The sequence below is a fragment of the Mus musculus genome, chromosome 1, assembly GCF_000001635.26.
Source record: "Mus musculus strain C57BL/6J chromosome 1, GRCm38.p6 C57BL/6J".
NCBI lineage: Eukaryota > Metazoa > Chordata > Mammalia > Rodentia > Muridae > Mus > Mus musculus.
The window spans coordinates 104,284,723-104,303,710 of NC_000067.6; positions in this window are offsets into that span (position 1 = coordinate 104,284,723).

The following is an 18,988-nucleotide window of genomic DNA, read 5'->3' on the forward strand; positions in this document are numbered from 1 at the left end:
GTGTGTGAGTGTGTTGTGTTGTTAATCTCTTTTTGAAGCAGCTAATATGGTGAAAACAAGTGCAAATAAAACAAATTTCCAATAAATATTAGAAGAAATATGTAGATTTAATTTGATAACATTTGTTTGTAGTTTTGACTGCTACACTGAATTAGTTGTAGATGGTAATTTCTTCCCTGGCAAAATTTTGCTAAGATCTCTAAGTATTCTTTCTTTATCTCCCATTCAGTGTTTTCTGTGCTATTCAACAAACATATAATAAACTCTCTTTTTGGAACAACACACAGGACAGACAGATCAGAAATATACAACAAACAGACAACAGACAATCCATTAACCACAAACTACAGTCAGATAGAAGGTATAACTGAAAATTTTCAAATTTCAAATTAAGACTTGCTCTTGGTAAAGTTTCATAGAACACAAGGTTTTGTTTTCGTTTCTTGTGATATTGATGCATTGTGGTGTCTCCTCTGAAGTTTAGAGTAATCTGGTGTAACAATGTGGCTGGGAATGCTTCTTGGAGTGTATGACTCTCCTCACTCCTGTCAGCTATATGGTCATAGACTCAGGTATTTTCTGAAAACAAGGAAATTAAGGCTTGAAGGTCTTGCAGCTCCTCTGCTACAGAAGGACAGCACACTTGGGGATTCTCAGGAAGACAGAGACTGGTAAACAGTAATAATCTCATGACATTGCTATAGTATTTGAAGCAAACTGTGCTTCAGCACCTGGCCGTCTGAGATGTTATCTATTGCACTTGGTCATTTCCAAAGACTTCCATTTCACAAAGAAGTAAATGTATTTTTGTATGAATCTGTATGAGTAGGGCATTTTTCCTGCTTTAAAGTTTCTTAACTGTCAAAAGAGACATTTGCAACCTAGTATCTATGAAAGGGAAGTAGAAGCTAGCTGGCACTCATATCTAGAAAAGAAAATGTAAGCAATAAATTAGCAGCCTATTCTCCAGAAAACATGTCCCTTACATATTTGGTTGTATATTGTTTTAATAAACCAGATGTAAAAATGAACTCATAGGACAATTAGTTTCCTAAAGAAGAGAGGAGCAGGGCCAAGTAAAAACTTCATGAGCCTTATTGTAATCGTAACACCTCTGAATGGATATAGGGTATAAAGAACTCATTTCCTCAACTGTCCAGTAGGCACACTCCCTCATCAGAGTTTTGTAAAATCGGAGTATAAGAATGTCAGTACTTCAAAACATTGTGGTTCTCTGCTTATTAACAGACATGTGTTTCTTAAATTAATTTTTTATTTTTTTATTATTGTGGGAATGTAACATTATTTTAAGGGGGGACACATGCCAGGACATGTGTGTCATTTCACACATATGTAGATAAGAGAACAATTTTATTGTGTTATCTCCATTTTTCTCTGTATGTGTTCCCAGGATCTAACTCAAGTCATCAGGTTTGCAGGACAAGCAGCTTTATACACTGAGCCAGCTAACTTTCCCACTTGTGTTTTTACTAAACTCAAAATTAGATGTGTTGTTCTGCAATCTGATCCAGCTCTTATTTGTATGAGGTCACTGATTATAAGTCATGCTTATATTTTCACTTTTGCTTGTTCCATAATCGATAGTTTCTTCCTCTTTTAGGATACAGCGTGATTAACAGCCTGGGCCTCTTGTTTACTCACTAGTACTTGAGGCCACTGCCTGTGGCATCTTCTGTTAAGCAGAGACCCATGGTTTCATACTCATAAATCACTTTGGTCTCAGATTGTACAACTCCAGCAGTCAAAGCCTAATTGACCATGATGCCCTTTAAAAACTTCTGTTTGCCACAGGCTACTTATTTTCCTCTAGGTCAATAGTGATACCTTATCAGATATACCTCACTGTTATATCAGTGACAGTGGGATCATGGTCCTTCCTGCTTGTGATGGAAATGTCACCATCTTTTGGTCAGCTTTCAGCTGTTGTGCTTTGTTTCCAAATGCCATGGTCTGCTGTTTCCCACATATTCTTGTGAATTGTTCCTTTTCTATGGCATTAGATACAGTCAACAGTGATGTTTCCTTGAAGCATCTATTCAGTTTCAACTTGTGAAACACCAATCTGCAATTTCAGCAAAAGAAGCTTGTCTTGAGCTCAGTTCTTAAAAAACTCTAGGAAAATATATATTTGTATATGTGCATCATATATTGCATTTTTCTCCTTTAATGGAGTGGTATATGGCTGACTATAAAGTAGTGAGTACAAATGTGGCCCATTTCACATTTCATGTGATAAATATGGATTTAATATTTTACTATAAATTGTCACTAGTGTAAAACTTTACCTCTTGTAGTAGCACATTTCATTATTTTTGAAGTTGCCAAGGTGATTCTTTTATTATATGTAGTTGATAAGTTTATTTTGAAACGGAAAGAAATAATTTCTAACTAGAATATGCCTACTCCACAAAGCAAAGTGTGAGTAATGATAAAGAACATGCCTCAGATAAAAGTAGGGTAATTCAGAAGATCGTGTTTCAGTTTTATACCCTTTAAGTGGATGATACTGCATTTGACTTGTAACCTTCTTTTCCACTCACCATCTGCAGACTGCTGTAATTCATGGAATGTGGAATGAGTCTAGGTTTCTGGCTCTATAATATAAATGATGAATATAACATCTGAATAGGATGAGCCTCATATGCACAAGTCATATAATTTCTAACTGCCAGTCACCATTCATTTGTAATGTCCTTGAGCAGACCACTTAATATTTCTACACTTCAGTCTTCCAATGAAATAGAATAATACTTACCCCTATCACAGGCATTTACAACAGAAGAGGAGAAAAATGAAAAAATATGAAAATTGTTATAACCTAGGGCCTTTGCAAAAGCAATTCTGGTCAGTGATTTTTTTTAAGAAGCCAAATCTACCCTCATCATCTTTATATGCACTGTTTCATTGTTCATTTCAAAGGACAGAGACAGGCACATAACTCTAGCTGGGAGCTCAGACTAATACAGTAATAACAGCATTTATCAAGCACTTACTCCATGTCCAGCACTACTTTAAGTGCTTTACATACATTACTCACATTAATCCTCACACTAATAATATGAGGCATGCCCTCTTGTTAGAACACTAGGTTAAATAATTAGTCCTGGGTTATTTGAGTGACAAAGAGTGGCACCATATGGAACTCTACTAGTTCATCTATAAATCTGATCTGTAGCCTTCCCCTGAGAGTCCACTCTACGATCATTCTTCTAGAATATTTCCAAGCTGTGATAACGTAGAGTTAACACCTTTATGGGCTCTCCTCCTATTTGCATTGAGGAGATAAGCATGGTGTACAGATTTGTATTAAATGTATCAATGTTGGAACATATAGGTTTCTTTGTTTGTTTTTAAACCTGAACCTGTTACTTCCTATGTCCAGAGAACAAAACAGCAACTTTAATAGTCCTTGGAAGACTACTGTAGATCTACTGTACTTCTAGTCCTGTTTATTGGTAAAAACTAGAAGCCCTGTCTTTAAAACAAGTCCATTGAAATGACCCAAGAGATACAAAACATTGGGGATGGGTAGAGGGGTGTCAGAGCAAATTACACAAATAACAAACACAGCACACAGATGAAGTGATGACTACTGTTATATCAGATCTTAAGAATAGTTATGAGAAGACAGAAGAAGGACGTATTTCTGAGCCCCAGAGAAAGAAGAAAATGAGACAAAGGAAGCTATTTCATGGATGCCAGCAGTCCTAGTTGGAGTCAGTGTCCTATTCTATTACTTTTATAATAGTGATGTGAGTGAGAAAAATCATTATCCATGAGCTATTCTAACGGGTAACAGACAGACACACAGTAGCCTATGCTACAATTTGGATTGACCTTTAGATATTCATTTACAGTGAAAAAAGTGTTATGTTTTATTTCTATAAATGAGAACCTTAAAATAAATATGGATAATGAGTTTACTACATATTAAACATATTAGAAAACCTGAAACAATGTATACAAAAATAGGTTGATCATTCTGTAAATAAAGAAATTAAAATGTTTTCAACTAGACTCTATTCATTTTAAAAAGATGTAATCACTGGTATTAAGAAAAGATATAGAGAAACAAATTATTCCACTTAATAATTATTGCTGAGTCACTGTGTTCTGGATATATTTGATTCAATGAGAATTTTTATTCAACAAGTACTGATGAAGTAACCACTTTATGTGAGGAGTTGTGCTGGGAACTGGTGCTCCTTAGGGACTCAGAAAAAAATGTGCTTGCTGCCCATTGGTACATTTCATGTCAGAGCAGAATATAGGCAATAAAACTATTCCTACAACACAGTATAGATCTAAAAATGTGAAGATTTTTGTAGAGCAGTACCCTGTAGCATAGTCAATCCAAGAGGAGCTTTATTTGAAAATTAGTATTTAATATTTGCTTATACAAAGGCCATCCAGAGACTGCCCCACCTGGGGATCCATTCTACATGCAGACACCAAACTCAGACACTATTGTGGATGCCAAGAAGTAATTGCTGATAGGAGCCTGAGACAGCTGTCTCCTGAGAGTCTCTTCCAGATTCTGACCAATACAGAATCTGATGCTCGAAGCCAACCATCAAACTGAGCACAGGGACCCCAATGGAAGAGTCAGGGGAAGGAGTGACAGAGCTGAAGGGGCCTTATCTGGCATCAATAGGAGTGGAGGCCTTTAGTTCTGTAAAGGCTTGATGCCCCACTGTAGAGAAATGTTAGGGCAGTGAGGCTAGAGTGGGTAGGTGGGTAGGGGAGTATCCTCATAGAAGCAGTGTAAAGGGAGATCTAATAGAGGTTTGCAGATGGAAAAACAAATGGGAAAGTGGATATAACACATGAAATGTGTTATTAGACGCGTTCTCACGACCGGCCAGGAAGAACACCACAGACCAGAATCTTCTGCGGCAAAGCTTTATTCTTACATCTTCAGGAAAAGAGAGCAAGAAGCAAGAGAGAGAGGCAAGAGAGGGAAAGAACGAAAACCCGTCCCTCTTAAGGAGCATTCTCCTTCGCCTCGGACGTGTCACTCCTTGATTGGCTGCAGCCCATCGGCCGAGTTGACGTCACGGGGAAGGCAGAGCACAAGTAGTCATAAGATACCCTTGGCACATGCGCAGATTATTTGTTTACCACTTAGAACACAGGATGTCAGCGCCATCTTGTAACGGCGAATGTGGGGGCGGCTCCCAACATCTCCCCCTTTTTCTTTTAATAAGAGCAAATAGGCCACCCATATTAATGAGAGTGGAGATAGAGGTCAAATCCCCAGTGTGTAGGTAAAGGAGCCATGTACAGGATTAGCTCTTAGGCTTACAGGCTTTTACCCAGAGCAACCCTGACCTGCTCCCGTGTCGTTTTGCCTGGGGGAAGGGAACTAGGACACTGAACCTTCATGAAAGATGACATGTCTCCCTAGAATAGGCTCATATATGCCGCAGAGCCTTTCCATTGCAGTGCTTAGCCTTGCAACTCTCTCGGGCTGCTGAAGCACACTCACTCTATCTCGTGCAATGAGACTAGCCTCGTGAGATATAAGAGCTGAGTGGCCAGCGACCTATTGCCTAAGCATAGATATATCAGGGGAAGCTCCATGTTCTAGTCCTGCAAGCGCCTGGGTAATAACCACCTTGTCTCTCCTAGTTTAGGCCTTAAGCTTACAGACCAATCAAAGAAGCAACACTAATCCACAGCAAAGTGTATCTCCAAATAATATTAATCCCACCCAATTTTTTAAAGAAAGAAAATGCTGAGGAGATCCAATTGGGTAATCCTTTGGTCAGGGACAGGTCCAAGCGCGTGGAGTTGACCTGAATGATGGCAAGCCTCGAAGGGTCTGTTCAAATTCAGCCATCCAATTCTGTAACATATACTGAAAAAGACTTTTTGACAAATTAGCTGCCCTAGTAAATTTAACATACTGAATGGAAATAACACACAATCCCGGAAACTTTTGTTCACATCCCTGCTGAGTTATTTGTCATAATACATCTAGTTGTATCTGGACAAGATCTATGAGTTGATTAACCAGCATGAGACCTCTCTGTATCTTGACATTAGCTGAGGCCTGTTCATCTATGACTGTAGTCACTGAGGCTGACAAAGTGTTAATGGTGTCAGTCATCTGGACCTGTCCAGACAGAGCCAAGGCTGTCTGAATCAAGGCTAAACCCAGTTCCTAGTTAGTGGTAAAAAAGCAGGAGAATACTTGAGCATTATACATCACCGTCATTGGGAGTGGAAATGTCGACATTATCCCCCAACGCTGCTCTCTCTTTATTATTGACGCCCTGGACATCACCAAGACGAGGGACATTAGTATTCCCTTGGTCAGTCTGGATTTTTCGGGTGAGTCTTTCTGGTACCCAAAATGGGTTGTCTTCATTCTGTGGGAAAACACAGATAGCTCCCCTGGATCTTATCAAGATAGGATCCGGGCCATACCATTTATTATCAAGGACATTTTTCCATTTAACCATCTCATTGGGCCTATCTGGCTCTGAACAATGACGTTCAGCCGCAGTATGGCCATGAGCATCAATATTTAAAAAATTGAGTGTAAAGAGTGCCAAAGACACCGACACTCTTGGTGCTCGGGGTACAGTCTCCTCAAAAGTTCCCCTCTTCTGTTTTATAAGATAGGTTTTGAGGGTGCGATGCGCACGCTCAACAATACCCTGTCCTTGAGGGTTGTATGGAAGTCCAGTCAGGTGGGTTACGTCCATCTGACGGCAGAACTGCTGAAATTTTTGAGACGTATAAGCTGGTCCATTATCAGTCTTAAGGAGTCTGGGTTTCCCCCAAGCACTCCATGCCTCAAGACAATGTTGAATCACATGTGAGGCTTTTTCTCCAGTTAACGGAGAAGCAAACATGATGCCAGAACATGTGTCAATGGACACATGGAGATATTGAAGTTTTCCAAAGGAAGAAACATGTGTAACATCCATTTGCCAGACCTGTAGAGGTCGAATACCGCGTGGGTTAATTCCCACATGAGGAACTGGCAAGAACTCACAGCAGCTTTGACATTGAGTAACAATGTCACGGGCTTCTTTTCTTGTCAAGGAGAAACGACTGCGTAATGTTTCAGCCGTCACATGAAAATTATTATGAAAATTTCTTGCAGCCTCTACCGGGGATGATAGGGCAGCAGCCACCACTTTAGTGGCCTTATCTGCCAAATCATTTCCCAGAGCCATGGGGCCAGGTAGGCCTGAATGGGCTCTAACATGAGTAATATAAACAGGAGATCTTCTAGATAACAAAACTAATTGTATCTGCTGAAAAATATTGGCAACTCTACTGGAAGGCTTAATCACTCCAGCCACTTCTAAAAGATTTACTGCATTAACCACATAATAGGAATCTGACACTATATTAAGGGGTTTTAAAAAGGTTTTTAAAACTTCTAAGACCACTAAACATTCTACCACTTGAGGTGAATTTTCATTATATTGTTTGGATACCACTTTACCATTAGCCACATAGGCACCTATGCCAGTTTTTGATCCATCAGTATATACCACAATCCCATTTTTAAGTGGGTTTCTTACTGTTATTTGTGGAAACACAACAGATTGATTTTGGGCAAACTGTAAGATTGGATGTTTTGGATAATGGTTATCTATTTTTCCTGAAAAGGAGGTAACTAAAACTGCCCAATCATTAGATGCGGCTGCCAAGGTTTGAACCTGTGCAGCGGTATAAGGTACAATTAAAAGATATGGACTTTGCCCAAAGTGGGTGATTGCTGCTTTTAGGCCTTTAAGGGCAAGCTGTGCAATTGCATCAGGATACCAATCTATTATTTTAGCTGGGGATACGTTTGGATGGATCCACAACAATGGCCCATTTTGCCACAAAACTGCAGTTGGCAATTGTGCTGTCTTAAAGACACACAAACTGAAAGGTTGCGAATCCTCAATACGTTGTAATTGTGCATTCTGTAAGGCCTTTTCCACTTTTTGTAAGGCCTGGTTAGCAGCTAGAGTAAGAGTCCTAGGGGAGGAGATATGAGGATCTCCTTCTAAAATACTAAACAAAGGCCTTAATTCAGCAGAAGGAATCTTTAAAAAGGGTCTGAGCCAATTAATATCTCCCAACAGCTTTTGAAAATCATTTAAGGTATGGAGGTGATCTCTTCTTATCTCTACCTTTTGGGGCACAATCTTATCTGGGGATACCACAGAGCCCAAGAATTGTCCTGTATCAGAAATTTGAACCTTTTCTGTGGCTATCTGTAAACCCCACTGACTTAAAGTTTTAAGTAGAAAAGGATATGCCTTTTGTAGCATGGTAAGGTCTTTATGGCACAGGAGGATGTCATCCATGTAAAGGAGCAAAATTAAAGAGGGGAATTGTTCCCTCACTGGCAAAAGAGCTTCTTGCATATAAAGCTGGCACATTGTAGGACTATTGGACATCCCCTGTGGTAAGACCTTCCATTGATACCTCTTATCAGGTTTAGCAGAATAAGCTCTCTGACCCGTTAACAAGTCAAAAGTCCAATCTCTCTGCTCTGGAGTTAAAGCAGCAGCGTTTGCTCGGTCCTGCGCCTGTGCCGCCTCCTGCCACAGAGCTCGCCATTCCACATATTTGGCCATACTAGGGAGAGCGGCTTTTGCAATCATTTGCCAGTCGGCAGGAGTTAGTGCCATGCCAGCGAGCCTGTCTAACTGCGCCAAGGTAAAATTAGCATTGGTTCCGTATTTACGAACCGACTCGGCAATTTCCTTAATCTGTACGTATTCTACCGGAGCGTGGACACGCCCACCCTCGGCTCCTTCAAAGACTGGAAATGCCTGTTCTATTTTCCTTTGTTCCTCTCGGGGAATGAATGAGTCTGCGCACTGCCTCTCTGCGCACTGCCTCTCTGCGCATTGCTGACGCACTACGGGCTGACGCACTACGCAGGGCGGGGACTCCGCATAGGGCGGGAGTGCACCTGGTAGCCGATTGCCCTGAGGCCAATTAGCAAACTGGCCTTCGCCAGCCGCTTTTGGCTTTTTCCTTAAATGACTAGTTAGCACTTTACTTGGTTGGTACTCTTTTTTCTCATAATGAACTGCTTTTTTCTCCCAGTCTGTTTCTTCAGAGCACAGGCTCCTTCTCCTAGAGACCTCCGCTAATTGATCTTTTTTCTTTTCTTTTTTCTTTTTCTTCCTTCTAATCTCTCCCCAGGTATTCCTACCTGACCTTAACTTTTCCTCGGGTTCAAGACCCTTGGAAAGGCCTGTATACTTACCGTTTCTCCTTGCTCCTACTCTCTCTCCCCGCTTTACTTCTGATAGACTGTCCTGAATTTCCTCTAGAATTTTCAGCCCTATCTTAAGCACTATATAACATGTGAAAAGGAACAAAAGGGCTCCTAACACCAGAAAAAATTCAAGGCCAAACATAACTTGTAAAGCCATTTTCCACTTTACTTCTGATAGACTGTCTTGAATTTCCTTAGAAAGTTCAAGATCAGACTTACCTCGTTCCCCAGCTGAAAAGTTCTGAATTCATACAGTTGAATCCTTCTTAACAGTCTGCTTTACGGGAACCTTTATCACCGTCGTTCCCCAGCTGATGAGTTCTGAATTCGGCAGTTGAATCCTTCTCAACAGTCTGTGTTACGGGAACCTTATAACCTTGATTCGCAGTTCTGGTTCTGGAATGAAGTATCCCTCCTGCGCCAGTCCGGAGTTTTTTCTCGTCCCGGATTTTCTCGTCCCGGGTTTCGGCACCAATTGTTATTAGACGCGTTCTCACGACCGGCCAGGAAGAACACCACAGACCAGAATCTTCTGCGGCAAAGCTTTATTCTTACATCTTCAGGAAAAGAGAGCAAGAAGCAAGAGAGAGAGGCAAGAGAGGGAAAGAACGAAAACCCGTCCCTCTTAAGGAGCATTCTCCTTCGCCTCGGACGTGTCACTCCTTGATTGGCTGCAGCCCATCGGCCGAGTTGACGTCACGGGGAAGGCAGAGCACAAGTAGTCATAAGATACCCTTGGCACATGCGCAGATTATTTGTTTACCACTTAGAACACAGGATGTCAGCGCCATCTTGTAACGGCGAATGTGGGGGCGGCTCCCAACAGAAATGTAGATAGATAAAATATCCAATTCCAAAAAGGAGTGCATTTTTTTAAGGCAAATGGAGCAAACTTCCCAAGCAAAAACCACAGCATGAAGTAATAACAACAACCAAACTATGAAATGAGGAAGGATCAAGGGTGGCTGCAGAAGACAAAAGGCTCACTTTGTAACTGACAGGAGGAGGAGCAGACTGTAAAGAGCCATGAGTAGTCATGGAAGGAACACAAGAGTTCTTTCTAAGTAGCTGGACAGGAGTGGTGAAAAAAATATACCAGGCCTTTGCCTTGGAGAAGCAATATTCTAATAGGGGAGACAGGCATCTTCAAATGTAACCATAGATGTCCAAATTGACATAAAAACTTTGTTGAAAAAATAGGCCAACTTTTTGAATTCTGTGGTCTGTAACTTGGGTATTCAGCACTTTTTGTTTGTTTGTTTGTTTGTTGTTTTGCTAATATCCACTTATTTGTGAGTACATATCATGCATTTACTTTTGGGTCTGAGTTACCTCACTCAAGATGATATTTCCTAGTTACATCCATTTGCCTGCAAAACTCAGGATGTCCTTGTTCTTTTTTTTTTATGTTCTTCTTTTTATTATTAGATATTTTCTTCATTTACATTTCAAATGTTATCTCAAAATTCCCCTTTACCTTTCCCCCACCTTGATCCCCAAACCACCCACTCACATTTCATGGCCCTGGCATTCTCCGTACTGGGGAATATGATCTTCGCAATACTAAGGGCTTCTCCTCATAATAATGGCTGACTAGGCTATCTTCTGGTACATATGCAGCTAGAGACATGAGCTCCGGGGGTACTGGTTAGTTCGTATTGCTGTTCCTCCTATAGGGTTGCGGACCCCTTTAGCTCCTTAGGTAAATTCTCTAGCACCTCCATTGGGGGACCTGTGTTCCATCCAATAGGTGACTGTGAGCATCCACTTCTGTATTTCCCAGGCACTAGCAAAGCCTCACAAGAGACAGATAAATCAGGGTCCTATCAGCAAAATATTGCTGGCATATGCAATAGTGTCTGGGTTTTGTGGCTGTTTATGGGATGGATCCCTAAGTGAGGCACTGTCTGTTTGGTCCTTCCTTCCTTATTACCTCTAAAGATTTTCTCTGTAACTCCCTCCATGGGTATGTTGTTCCCCATTCTAAGGAGGAATGAAATATCCATACTTTGGTCTTCCTTCTTGAATTTCATGTGTTTTGCAAAGTGTATCTTATATATTCTAAGTCTCTGGGCTAATATCCACTTATCAGTGAGTACATATCATATGAGTTCTTTTGTGATTATGTTACCTTACTCAGTATGATATCCTCCAGATTCATCCATTTGCCTAAGGACTTCATACGTTTATTGTTTTTAATAGCTGAGTAGTACTCCATTGTGTAAATGTACCATATTTTCTCTATTCAACTGTCTATTGAGGGACATCTTGGTACTTTCCAACATCTGGCTATTATAGATAAGGCTGCTATAAACATAGTGGGGCATATGTCTTTATTACAAGTTGGAACATCTTCTGGGTATATGCCCAGGATAGGTGTTGCTGGATCCTCCACTAGTACTATGTCCAATTTTCTGAGGAATCGCCAGACTGTTTTCCAGAGTGGTTTTACAAGATTGCAGTCCCACCAGCAATGGAGGAGTGTTTATCTTTTGCCACATCCTCATCAGTATCTGCTGTTAACTGAATTTTTGATCTTAGCCATTCTGACTGGTGTGAGGTGGAATCTCAAAGTTGTTTTGATCTGCATTTCCCTGATGATTAAGGATGTTGAACATTTTTTAAGGTGCTTCTCAGCCATTCTTTATTCCTCAGTTGAGAATTCTTTGTTTAGCTTTGAGCCCCATCTTTAATGAGGTTATTTGATTTTCTGGAGTCCAGCTTTTTTAGTTCTTTGCATATATTGGATATTAGGCCCCTATTGGACTTAAGATTAGTAAAGATCCTTTCCCAATCTGTTGGTGGCCTTTTTGTCTTATCTACATTGTCTGTTGCCTTACAGAAACTTTGCAGTTTTATGAGGTCCCATTTGTTGATTACCAATCTTACAACGAAAGCCATTGCAATTCTGTTCAGGAATTTTTCCCCTGTGCCCATATCTTAGAGGATTTTCCCCACTTTCTCCTCTATAAATTTTAGTGTCTCGATTTATGTGGAGTCCTTTGATCCACTTAGACTTGAGCTTTGTACAAGTAGATTAGAAAGGATCAATTTGCATTCTTTTACATGATAACTGCTAGTTGAGCCAGCACTATTTGTTGAAAATGCTGTCTTCTTTCCACTGGATGGTTTTAGCACCTTTGTCAAAGTTCAAGTGACCGTAGGTGTGTGGGTTCATTTCTGGATCTTCAATTCTATTCTATTGATCTATCTCTCTGTCACTGTAACAGTACTATGCAGTTTTTAATCACAATTGCTCTGTAGTGCAACTTGAGGTCAGGCATGTTGATTCCACCAGAGGTTCTTTTATAGTTGAGAAGAGTTTTTACTATCCTAGGTTTTTTTGTTATTCTAGATGAATTTGCAAATCGCCCTTTCTAACTCAGTGAAGAATTGAGTTGGAATTTTGATGGGGATTGCATTAAATCTGTAGATTGTTTTAGGCAATATAACCATTTTTACTATATTATTCCTGCCCATCCATGAGCGTGGAGATCTTTCCATCTTCTGAGATCTTTGATTTATTTCTTCAGAGACATGAAGTTTTTATCATACAGAACTTTCACTTCCTTAGTTAGAGTCACACCAATGTATTTTATAGTATTTGTGACTATTGTGAAGGGCATTGTTTCCCTAATTTCTTTCTCATCCTGTTTATCCTTTGTGTAGAGAAAGGCCACTGATTTGTTTGAGTTAATTTTATATCTAGCTACTGCACTGAAGCTGTTTATCAGGTTTAGGAGTTCTCTGGTGGAATTTTTAGGGTCACTTATATATATTATCATATTATCTGCAAATAGTGATATTTTGACTTCTTCCTTTCCAATTTGTATCCCCTGATCTCCTTTTGTTGTCTAATTGCTCTGGCTAGGCCTTAAAGTCTTCATTCTTAATAGCTGAGTAGTACTCCATTGTATAAATATAACACATTTTCTGTATCCATTCCTCTGTTGAATGACATCTGAGTTGTTTCCAGCTTCTGGCTATTATAAATAAGGCTGCTATGAACTTAGTGGAGCAAGTGTCCTTATTACATTTTGAGCATCTTCTGTGTATATGTCCAGAATTGGTATTGCTTGGTCCTATTTCCAAATTTCTGAAGAACCTCCAGACTGATTTCCAGAGTGGTTGTACAAGTTTGCAGTCCCACCAGCATTGGAGGAATTTTCCTCTTTCTCCACATTCTTGACAACATGTTTTGTCACCTGAGGTTATGATCTTAGATATTCTGATTGGTTTAAGGTACAATCTCAGGTTTATTTTGATTTGCATTTCTCTGATCACTAAGGACTTTAAACATTTATTTAGATGTTTTTCAGCCATTTTAGATTACTAGATATTACTTCTCTGTTTAGTTCTATACCCCATTTTTTGATTGGGTTGTTTGGCTTTTTGGTGTTTACCTAGTTAGGTTGCCTCAGTCCCACTTGGAAGGGAAAAGAAAGCAACCACAAGGGAGGAGGGAGAGACCTGGGAGAGAAAGGGGATGGGAGGGGTGGGAGAGGGGAACATGGTTGGGTTTAGGTGGGGGGAAAGAACTGAAATCCCATAGGGCCAGCAGAAAGAATGGTAACATGCAACCTCGGGAGGTAGGAGGTTGGGGGGAATTCTCCAGAATGTACCAGAGACCTGGGAGGTAAGACTCTTGGGACTCAAAGCCGGGGGCTCAGATGAAATGCTGGGCATTGGGGAAAGGGAACTTGTAGAGCCTAACTCCAGCAGAAAGACCAGGCATCAAGTGAGGAATGGGGTTGCCATCCACAGTCAAATCTCTGACACATAATTGGTCCTGTCTGAAAGAACTTCTGGGATGTAAATGGAGAGGATCCTGAGGAAAAGAAAGTCCAGTAACAGGTCCAAAGTGGGCTCCAGCTCAAGGGGATGCCCCAAGACCTGACACTATTACAGAGGCTATTGAGCGCTCACAAAAAGGGACCTAGCATGACAGCCCTCTGAAAGACCCAACAAACAGCTGAAAGAGTTAGAGGCATATTTTTGCACCAAATCAATGAACAGAAGCTTCTGACCCCTGTAGTTGAATTAGGGGAAAGTTGGAAGAAGCTGTGGAGATGACAAAACATGCATTTAGAACTTCCCAAGCCATGTTTTTGTCCAGAAGATCATAAGCAACACAAACGTTAGATAGTGAGAAATATACATGGCTAAAGGTTTGTTTTGCTTTGCTTTGATTGTGATTGTGCTCTGATTTTTCTCTCCAGGAATGAGAAAATTATTTAGTTTGTTTTGTTGTTATGGTTTGGTTTGGTTTGGTTTGGTTTGGTTTGGTTTGGTTTGGTTTGGTTTGGTTTATAGGAGCACCAAGTTGAGAGGCTCTAAACTTCTAAAGAGTTGCTTGGATATTTTAAAGAGAATGAAACCATGTCGACAGGTGATAAATTATGCCGCTTACATTTTTTAAACTTGACACAACTATGTTCATCTTAGAAGAGGGAACCTCAACTTAGCCAACCTGCAGTCCAATTAGACAGATGCTGGCTGATTCAAAGATAAAAGTGCCACTATTGCACCTTCTTACCGGACTGGTTACAATTAGGGTTCATAGGCTTCATGGTTGTGTAAATCTATCAATTGCTTTTTTCTCTTAGAAATTTGTCTCTCACACTGACACTATGCAGGGCAGTGTTCAAATAGGAAGCTTTCAGGTCAATTCCACCTAAGTTCCTCCAAGCACTATTTTTGCAGTGTGTGGTTGTTTTAGAAATCCTAATGTCAATCTTCAGGCTATATGACAGATTCAATTTTACATGAGTAGAAAACAAATGCAATTTTTAACACTGCCCATCATGTGTAATTAGTTCATCTATCATTACTTGTTACTAATGTAGACTGGAATACTGGCATTTAGTAGAAATGTTATTTATGTTGATCTCTGATGATGATTAATATTGACTCTATTTGGTATGACATTAGACTTGTCTCCTAAGTAATTTTAGGTTTAAGCTTGTTAGAGGCTCTATAGCTTAAGTTGGATTCTGGTAATGCTTCTGAGACATTATCTAGATTGAGTTAATTGAAGTGGAAAGACCTACCTTAACCATGAGTAGCACTGTCCATTGGCTGGGGTCATAGACTAAATAATGAGAAAAGAATTGCATCAGTTGCATTCATTACCTTGACTCCAGTCTGAATACACAATATGACCACGTATGATTAATTGCCTTGAACTTTATGCCACCATAAAGTTGTTGCCATGGTAGAGTGAAACTTATTACCATAAACAAAACTAAGCAAGAGCTTCCTCTCTTAAGTTTGCTTCTTTTTAAATATTTTGTCTCAAAATGGAAGTAATTGACAATTGATATTGAAAAAACAGTCAATATTTCTAGCACCTATTATATAGTTTCTTATGATTCTTCAAACTCAGTAAATCAGCTTAGAAAACTGACGTGATTGAAAACAAACTCATATCCAGGATTGCTACTTGAAAGGAAAATTAAAAGTGACTACTAACCAAAATGATCATAGCAGCAATACCTAAATGGTGTTTCTCCAGAAACTCCTCTTCCTGTACACACACTGTCTCAGCCCACTGGAATCTCATCAAGGCCTCTAATGTCCATCACAATCATCTGAAACGCTCTCCACTAACACCAGCAAACCATCATTTAATTATGTAGAACTTCAGATTGCTCATTACTAGCCCTGTTCTAACTCAGCTTCCTACCCCCTGTGTACCTCTTGTACAGAGAACCCCCATTAACCTGTCTAGAGGCCAGGAAGATGGGAGTGTGCAGAGAGGGAATATTAGTCAGAGAATTAGATAGCAAACAGACTATTTCTTGCAAAGTATCAAAACTATGCTCTAGGAACCAACTGCTTATCTGGGTTTAAATTTCCCTCAGTATTTACCTTTAAAAAAATCCATACTAATACATTTTGGAAAAAAGAAAGTTATAAAAATAATTTTGTTATCAGATTTAAAAGGAACTTCCCATTGACCAGTGATTAGATGTGTCTGAGACACATTGAAACTAATTTGTATTTCTCACACAGAATGAGAATTTATTCCAAAACTTTTCAAAGAAAACATGTTATTTTTTAAATAAAGTATAGTAGCTTTATTCGTCAAGCATATACAATGCTATTTCTGGGTAACCTTGCTTTGTGTGATTTCAGAATCTCTAAACAAGCCAAATGAGTGCCACATAGGTAAAATTCATTCACTGGCTTTTTTATTCCAGATTCTAACTTTGAGCAATTGCAGCTCATTGACATTAACAAACCGAACTTGCATAGAAATCTAGCCATGCTAGAGGTTTTACATTCTATTTTCAGTACCAAACACATGGAAGAAAACAAGAAAGACAAAAATCTTACAAGTTATTTTTATCCAACAGTTGTCTCTCCTTCCTTCAACATGCCCCTTAGTCTATAATACTATGTTCTCATGTGGTTATATTTTTCTCTACCTATGATATTGCACCCCATCTATAATAAACTTTATACTAGAGGGGAAGATGATGTATTTCAAAAATGTACATTAATTATAGTATAATACAGTTTCATTAGATGTCAGTGTTAAATGTTATTTGATAACCTTCAAGAATATCCAGACTTGTAGCAAATTCAAGATCTGAAAATGTCCTATATAGATTGAATAGCAAATCTCTGCTTGATGTGACTGCATTCATTATTTTATGATTGATCATGAATGCATTCTCTCATTTTAAAATTGTTGTAGAATTATTTATGAATTATGTATGAAATTATTGGGGGAAGGGAGGAAAAATGAGAGACAGCTCTCATGTATTTTTGGTTGATTCAGGATGAATGACAGCTCCAGGTGGAATTGTGTGCAACAGAGGACTATAATTAATGTATTGTGCTTGTTTGAAAGAAAACATGGTCATAAAATATTACAAAGTATTTTTGAAGATGTTGTTTGAGAGAAGAATGAGTTGTAATGACATATGAGGCCTTCACTGTCTATACATAGTTAAAGAGATGAGACACTGAGCCTTATAGGGCTGAGTTTTGGGTTGTATTTCTGCATTCAGTGTAGTTCTTCATGAATGTCACTTCTTTCAATGATTTTATACATCTACTGCATGCTCTTTCTCAGCCACATCAAAGGGTACATTCAGCTTCAGCATCAGTGTCAGATCTAGCTGGAAGAACAAAAATGTTAGAGAATAGATGGTATTTAAATATTAAACAGTACAGATGTGTACAACATGTGTAACAAATATGGAATTCAGGAGAAAAGTTGGAATATTCTAACAGGATCCAGATCCCTACATAACAAAATAAACATGCAAAGCATTAAAAGGCAATAAACCATTGGAAGTTACATAGAGCACAAAGGTTAAATGAAAACTCAAATTCAGAAAAAAATTCATAAAGAATATACTCTGGATTTTTTCATCTTGAAAAATGATCTTAACAAATTAGCCATTAGTGAGTGAGTGTGTGTGTGTGTGTGTGTGTGTGTGTGTGTGTGTGTGTGTGTGTGTGTGTGAAAACATATGCTACATGTGTGGAGGTCAGAGAATAACAGTTGGTGTCAATTGTTTCTTTTCACCCTGTGATTCCTAGAGATAGACCTCAAGTCATTGATCTTGGAGGCAAATATCTTCACCTACTCAACTACCTCCTTGTCCAACTTTTTCCTAAAGCTCCTGCATATTCATCTAGACATAACCTTTATTTTCATCAAAGAAATAGGTATCTGAGTGCAACATTATGTTAAAAGTTCTCAAAGGTGACTCCTTGGTAAAATCTTATTTATACCCAAGCCTTATACTTACATTTCAGATACCATATTTGTGAACAATTGTTCATGTCTCAAAATAAGAAAGATTCATATTCTGATACTGTGGGAAAGATGATATATTATAATGAAATAGATCATTAAATGTTTATGAATACATTTTATGTATAACTTTTACAGCATAGTGTAAGAAATATTCTGAAACTGCACAAGTAAAAGTAAATATGTCATGATTTGTAACTTAAATGAAATGATCCAAGTATTTATGAACAATTGACAAGTATGTGGTAGGGGCTCTTAATAAATGCAATATATAATGAAGGTACAGAAATCAAAGTTCTCTGAGAAACTAGAAACCTCAGACAAAACCAAAAACTAATGGTCTAAAAAATTTCAATTAAATAACCCCTAATGTTATTCTGTTGTATTCATAGATCAATGCCTTATCCAATCATCATCAGAGAATCTTCCTCCTGGAGCAGATAGGAAAAAAAACGCAGAAACTGACAGACAGACTTTAAACAGAGAAAAGTCCTTGAAACACACATCTTTAAATGGGATTTCTCTATCAATTTTTTTTCCTGTCAGAGCTTAGGAAATCCCATAAATGAGGAGGCAGAGAGACTGTACAAGTAAGAGGGCAGAAGGGACACCAGGAGAACAAAGCCCTCGAAAGCTCCACATACACTTACAGAGACTTAAGCAAGGTGGATCTGGACAAGGTCTTCTATGTATATATTTAAGTTTCAACTTAGTATTTTATGGGACTCCTGAGTGTGTGAAATGGTGGGTCTCTGATTCTTGTGCCTGCTATAGGGTTTCTTTTATTCCTGTTGGATTGCTTTGTCCATTCTCAATATGTGAGTTTTGTTTTATAATATTATATGTTATTTTGTCATGTTTGGTTATCACTTAAAAGACTGTTCTTTTCAAATAAGAGACAAGAAAGAAATAGGTTTATTGTGGGAGGGCACAAACTTGGAGGAGAA